This window comes from Anoplopoma fimbria, chromosome 12, assembly GCF_027596085.1.
Source record: "Anoplopoma fimbria isolate UVic2021 breed Golden Eagle Sablefish chromosome 12, Afim_UVic_2022, whole genome shotgun sequence".
Taxonomy (NCBI): Eukaryota; Metazoa; Chordata; class Actinopteri; order Perciformes; family Anoplopomatidae; genus Anoplopoma; species Anoplopoma fimbria.
This window is the reverse complement of record NC_072460.1, coordinates 23,764,308-23,772,049: the sequence shown is the minus strand read 5'-3', so window position 1 is coordinate 23,772,049 and position 7,742 is coordinate 23,764,308.

The following is a 7,742-nucleotide window of genomic DNA, read 5'->3' as shown; positions in this document are numbered from 1 at the left end:
ACCAACCTTGAATCTAAAGTAGCTGAACACAAACAGGGGAGAGAGAAAAGCTTTACCTAACTGCTATTGTATCAGGTCACAATATAAGGCATGTGCACACGGTAAACATCTGAATCATTATGATAAAGTCATGTTTATAACATGGCAGTTTTTACAACTCTCATAAGGCCATAATCCTGTTTGGAGACCAGTTTGTGAGCTGTTACTTAAAATAATTATGAATAATCTTCACATGAAACTGTTCGCTGACAAGTTTTTATCATTTTGTATAGATCTATTTTGACTTTGGTTCTAATTGTGGAACTAAATTTGTAAATAAATGAAAACATCTTATCTCCAAAGTTTCCGTTCCTTGTCTGAAAAGCACCAATCAGAGCCATGCATGAACACAGGATGACCAATCAGGTTCCACCTCTTAACCGTGTGACCTCACTGCTCTGTGGCTCAACTTGAATAAGCTGAAAAGATCTTGAGATCTTGCAGAATTTTAGTTTTGAAACCTCAAAGTTGATGATTTTATGGAAGCATTATATGGATGAAACTGAATAAAACGCTGGTCACTAAGCTGAGATTTGTTCCAGACCTGTTGCTGCCTTATAGCTAGCTCATCGATGGAAATTGGGCAAATAAATGCTCCTGTTTGTTTGAAAGAATGAATGATATTATAAGTAAGTAAAAGTTACTGTGACGTTTTCAGAGATGACATAAATGAAAGCAAAATAAATTGACCAACGGAAAAACCCAGTCCAGTGTTGCCAACTCTTTTCCAAAAGCTGCTTAATCTAGTAAGAAAGGCACTGACAGCTCGTCCCTTCAGGCCTCCATCCAAAGCCACTCCCCCAAAATTATCATTGTGAACATAAAAAACAAACATAACTGTTGTTAGTAACCAGACGGCAACCTGGAGCTGCATTCTCTCTACTGTCCATCAGGGGGCAACTCCTCTGGTTGTATAGAAGTCTTTGAGAAAATGACTCTACTTCTCTCTTGATTTATTCCCTCAGTAAACATTGTAAACATGAGTTTATGGTCTCAATCTCTAGTTTCAAGTCTTCTTCAATACAGCATGATGTTCATTTAGTGAATGATGCTCCATACTCGTATTAGTTGTTGCACTTACTGTATTCGTATCAGTTCGCTGCACTTATTGAATTTGTATTTGTTTACTGCACTTATCCTATTCGTAGTAGTTTGTAGCACTTACTATATTTGGATTAGTCTGTTGCAATTATTGTTTCCGTAGTAATTTGCCTCTGCACTATACTTCTGCTCTGGTTTATGCTCTTAGATGCTTGTTTAAGAAAGGAGATGCACTTATGACTTCTGGTGACTAGTAGTTCTCTTGAATACCTATGTTGAATACACTTCCTGTAAGTCGCTTTGGATGAAAGCGTCTGCTAAATGACTGTAATGTAAATGTAATTTAGAGTCAGGTAGACGATAAAGCAGAGTATGCTTCAGGGCAAGTTTACTGTGATTGACAGGCCGCTGCAGCTACTAGCTCCTTTGCATTCCAAAATATGGTAACTTCTGTTCATCGGCTGCAAAAACAACTTGGCACCAAACTCGAGGCTTTATTTTTCTTGTTTTGTCAGAGCCTGTTAGAAATATGTTTTTGTAGAACTTTACCAACCCTCCCTTGAATACTTTGAATTTGTAAACTTAAAGAAAAACACAATTATCAACTTTTCTTGTTTTTCTTGCAGATAGAACCCTAACAATATCAAGGTCACGCTTTGTCCACCTCCACAGCAGGTTTGACTACGTCTATATCCGCCTGATTGTTTACAATTGAGGAGTTTGGGACCGGAGGTAGATGTCCTGGATAGATTTAGCCCTGTCTATTGTCAGACGTCTGTCTAAGGGCAGATGGGTCACATGGTAACGGTGTAATCCTCCCTCACATGCAGACGTTGTTTGTATCTATCTGCAGAGCTGGCCCTGTTCTCTGCTGCTAACCTTGTGACTCACCTTTAGTGGAGCATTACATCGCACTGAACGGCAACAAACGAAAACAAGATAGAAACATGTTGACGGATAAAGTGAACAGACACACAGTGGAAAAAGAATGCCCTGAATAAAATGCCCTACTGCAGAACCGGGATGCATTGTTCCTGTTATTTGCAAACGCATACATTTATAAATACTTTTCTTAGACTCTCAGCTCCCTCTTTCACAAAGCTGACTAATAAGACCACTGCTCGCCTGCTTTGTCTGTTTCCTGGCTGCTAATGCTTCAAGGGGAGCGTGTAATCCCATATTACCGTGGCTATGTTAAGTGTAAGCATCTGACTGTCACACGCTTCCGAGAGGAGCCGTCCCACTCCCAGCATTGCGATAATGTGAATTTCCAGGATTGACAAGCCTGAGTTGAAATCAGTTTTATCAAAACTTTATAAGCATCATTAACATGGTTTCAAGACAATCCTATAAGGGGATCTTCTTGGCGGGAACCTTTCGTTTAATTTAGTGCGCTTGTAGTCTCTGTTGTGACATTGCTTACGTAATGACCGGCTGGGAATACACAACTTCTGCTGAAGTCTGTAAGTCTGTAAGTCTGTCTGCTGAAATGCAAACACAGGCTTCTTGTGGCGTCGAACTCGGACTGAAACGAGCCAAATAAATACTGCATCTACATGTTGTGTGTATCGTACTGTAATATTGTTATTTTTAAGCCTGACAATGCAAAAGTGGGACATAAGATGGAGTGAGGGTGTTGCAGAGAGAGAGAGACAGATTTCCAGGTCAGTCTCCAGCTAATGGGCTTACTATTCTCTCTCTCTCTCTCTCTCTCTCTCTCTGTGCCTCAGGTGGTAATCCCTCACTAACAGCAAATTAGGATATTGGCAGTGACGGCAGCAGTGAGTTATGTCTTCCGTCGGCCCGGGAGGACATATCAATACTCAGGGACAAGGTCGCCATTGTGCAGGTCTGTCCAGAACACAACGCCTCTCAGACAGATGTCGTAGTTAAACTTCATTTTAGATGGTTAAACACAGGAAACTGTAAAATCCTTAGTTTAAGTGTATAAAGAAAATACTCCATTACACTGTATTGTGAATACTGTATAAGGTACCAGCATTTCTATGACTACCACTAATTCATGACTACCAATAATTCTTCTTATATTGATATGGGTTTGTGACCTATATGTTGTCTGTGTTTATGGTCAATTTAGCTTTTTTCTCATTTAAATTCAGAGAACAAGAATATATGTTTATTACATCTCTCGCACCTGCTGCAAAATGATTATGACAATAGATGTTAAAAAAATGTAGTAGAGTAAAAAGTACAATATTTACCTTTGAAAAGCAGTGAAGTTAAGGACACTGGAACACATTTTTATGTATATATATTTAAGTGTAAGGCAGCTATTGGAAAATAATTTCCTAATTTATTCTTGTGGCTATCATATTCTCTCACAGGCTCTGTTTGTTTTTGTTTGTTTCTTTTTATTTTACTCTTTCTTTATTGGTTTACACTCTGGTCAACATTTGTATATTGACAAGACCGTACAGTTGTGATACTCTGAACTAAATAAAAATAAAAAGTTTTTAAAAAAGCACTGGAGTATATATTTATAAATATATATATATATATATGGATATATATATATATATATATATATATATATATATATACATACATACATACATAGCCTTCTCCATCTGTTCCAACTGTAATGAATCCTACATGTGAGCAGGATATAGAAAAAACGTCATGGTCGAGATATTCATTCCAGGAAAGTTTGTCCAACAAACATGAGACAAGACATGAGGTAACACTTTATAACGACACAGCTAAACCTAAATGAAGGGAACTACCGAAATGAGTTTGCAATTTTGGATGTAAATGGAAACTAAAGTGCTCAAAAGAACGAGGAAAAATAAAACAGTAGAACAAAAAAAAAAAAAATCACGTATTTATTACAGAGCACATCCAAGTTTCAAACAAACAGCTGGACAGATAAGAACCTTTATTGTAAAAAGGTTAAATGAATTAGCAGGAAAAAAGAACTACACTTTGACTGGTAGATTTCCTGCCCTTCCAGATTCCTGTATGAGGAGACAAATGTCACAGTGAAGTCTCAATGAGTCATGGCGTGACATGAGTCAAGAGCCAAGAGGTTTTACCCTTAGCTGCTCTCTTCAAGAAAAAAAAAAAAAAAAAGGAAATAAATCAGTGCAAAACATGTTTTGGAAGGACTGCACAGGACACATGACTTGAGTATGAGTCAACACTCTGACGGACAAAAAAATAGAATACAGTTTTAGTTAAATGTCCTCTGCAAAAGAAGGCTGCATCTCGAGGAAATCCACACTGCACGGATGCCAGTATGCTGCAAGCAATTAGAAAATGGAAAATGATGATTTGAATCATAATTAGATGTGTTTGTTGTGAGACATCGAGGTATGTAATAGATAAACATAATGATACATACTATAGGTCACATTAGAGTTTGGTTTCATGCCAGCTGATATTGAGATGTAACATTAAAAACAATGACTGCCAGTAAAGTTAGTCCTTTTTTAAGAGTTATTATTGGGCTTCAGATGGAATCTATTCAGGAAAACAGTATCAGAGATAGAGGGTAAAGGGAACATCTGGTTTTCTTGACAGGCAGCAAATAGTTTTGTTGCCACTATGCCAAGAAACAAACTGACCACGAGATGTGGACGTTAGTTGTGTTAACAGGCAACAAAAGAGTTGTGCAATGTGGAGAAAACAAGATCAAGTGTTTACGGTCATACATGCCGAGGATGATGGGAATTTCACTGGTTTTGGGTCCCAAATTGAAAGTATTAGACAAATTAAAAATGTCAGAAGATCATGAAGGTAATTACAAAGCATCCTGATGGGGACTGGATTTTTTCTGAACCAAATTTTATGGCAATCCATCCGATTGTTGTTGAGACATTTTCCTCCAAACTGCAAGAGATAACTTCATGGTGTTACTTAAGAAAAAAAGTAAGGGGATTAACAAAAGTCATTAGGATTCATCCTCTGGGGACTGCGAATGGTTGTACCAAATTTAGCACCGTTCCATCGAGTAGAAACGTGAACATTTTGAAAAATAAATGGATTCAAAATGCATTTTTTTTTTGTCTTTTTAATGAGAATAAGGTGCCAGAGTATCTGATTTAAATAAAGGTCTAAGGAAAATCACTGTGGCAAGTTAATTGAGTTAATAAGTTAAGTTAGTGTGTTAATAATTTAACGTTTATTAAATGGCCCCCGGACAAAGTAAGTTGAGTAGACCTGCACTAGAGGAAAGTCAGGGGATAATCAAAGTCACTCAGGGTCATCCTATGGGTACACCGAATATTTAGAACAAATTAATTTTAATTCCAATTAAATTAAATTACATTTAATTACATTTAATTACACTTAATTGTATAGACATCCCCATCCCAGGTGTCCAGTCTTGTCTCCTAAATTATGTTTTCCTTATTCAATCCATTCTCATTATTTCCCATTTTATTTTGTATTACTAACCTCTCCTCTTGTTTCAGTTCACTTCTTGCCTCTTGTGTTTTTTCCGACAGTTTGATTGTCTGCTCCGCCCCTGATTGATCCCACCTGTGTCTCATCACCTGAGGGATCCTCCTCCCAGGATGGACAGAAGAGCAATAGTCATGTGTACAGAATGAGCAACAAAATAGAGTCACAACAATGCATATGAGATAAATTATTCATATAATAAGAGTAAGATTATAGTGCTGCTTATAATAACAGCAGCAGTGGATTTAACAGAATAAGAATCATAATAATAGATAAATGGCAGAAAATAGAAATTACAAAAGTGACAAATAATAATAATAAATCCATAATCCATAAAATTGTTTTCGAAATATTTCAGTAAAAGCCAAAGATAGAGGTAAAACCAAGGGAATCTGCATGTCTGTCAATGCCACGAACATGGCAAAAAAACCTTTGTTTTAACTGACATTTCAAAATAAAGGTCATGATTTAAACTGAATTCAACCTTGCAGTTTTTCAGGCTCTGTCTTGAGGTCGGCGTAGAGGCGTTGAGGCGTTGAATGGGAACAAACTGAGGCACCAAGCTGCTATTAAGAGACGCCGGACTGACTTGTAAACACTGTCTCCATGGATACCAATAAAGTGAGGGGAATTATAAGTTCATTCCTGTACACCGTATAAATATCTGTTCGCCCCAGCAGTGTGATGTCCATCTGAAACTCAATAAAATGGACTTTCCCACCCAAGAAAAAAAAACAACAACACACCAAGTTGCTCAGCAACAACCATTGAACGTTTGCAAAAGGAAGCTTGCTGGGGTCATAACTAATTGTTGTTTATTCTTGTCTTTTCAAACATGTAAGCGTTCGAGACGCTGGGCTGGAAGCCAACGGTTTTGTTAATGGACGTCCTTAGCGTTTCAGTTGAACTGTCCTTTTAATGTATTTTGACAGCGGCTCTGCTTCACAGCGTACTCCCTGTTGGGATTTGAGCTCACCCACTGTTCTAAAACCTTGGGGCTCCATTAAGGTGACGTTCACTTTTGTCTTCACCTCCCAAGACTCTTTGAAACAAGAGTGATGGAGACAACAGGGACACAGATTATAAACCATAGGGCACACACACATTTAAATCACCCCTAACATGTAGCAGCGCCCCACTATTTACTGCCCTTCTTCTCACCTTTGTGGACTTGTGATGAATGTGTGATTTGAAAAATAGACAAATGTCAGACGGGGCCCATTCAGGGGATTTTCCCATGCAATGCGAGACCTGGGGTCATGGATTCATTTGTTTCTCAAAATGCATGAAGAAGTGTGTTTCTGAGGCAAATTCACCACAAACTCAGGAATTATAAAATGAGAAATGGCGCCATCTTCAGGCGTCTCTGTGACTTAAAATGTACATTCAAAGTATGTGCATTTTATTTAAAGATACTGTGAGGAACTTTTAACTGGTCATGCAAGAGTCTCAAATAAATCCTGATACCTCTATATGACCTTCATATGTAAACAAGACCATCAGCGAGAAGATATAGTTATTATTAAAGCTTGTCATCGGTGCCAGCTGCTTGGATTCCTTGCAAAATCATGCAGGTTCCTCCTTGCTGGAGGTCAAAATCAACACCATGCTGCTGGAGACCCAGGCCGTATAGCTGGGCCTACTTGAAGGAAGGGAGGAATGGGAGAACCAGAACCAGAACCAGAACCAGAACTGAGCGGGGACACCTGCTGCAGTAAAATGAGAGGTTTTCTAAAGGGAAACACTTGCACTTTTTCTCCACAGGGACCACCAAAATAGGAACAAATTTAACATTTATTCTAATAACTTTTAATTTATTTATTTTTAATGAAGAAAAAACAAACAAAAAAATCAATTTTTATTCCACTCTGAATAAATGCTAGAAACTTTCAGATGTTTTATAAAGACTAAAAGTCTGTAGCAATGCTAGAAGCTTTATGAGGCTGTACTTGGAGCTATAATGCTAACATGATAATGCTAACATGTTCATAATGACACATGGATGCTATCTGGCTGTGTAGCAGAGGGGGCGGGGCTTCCAATCAGCAGCTCATTAACTGCAATTTAATTTGTGAGGCTACATGAGTGATGGATAACATTACAACCATACTTTCACTACACTGAAGATAGGATTTTTAAAGATAGGAGTCCAGTCTGCTGCGTTTTAAACGGCTGCTGTTGATGTTTAAAACAGAAAAAGAGCAAATGTCCTGTGAGTCTATCACTAATAAAGTTCCAAC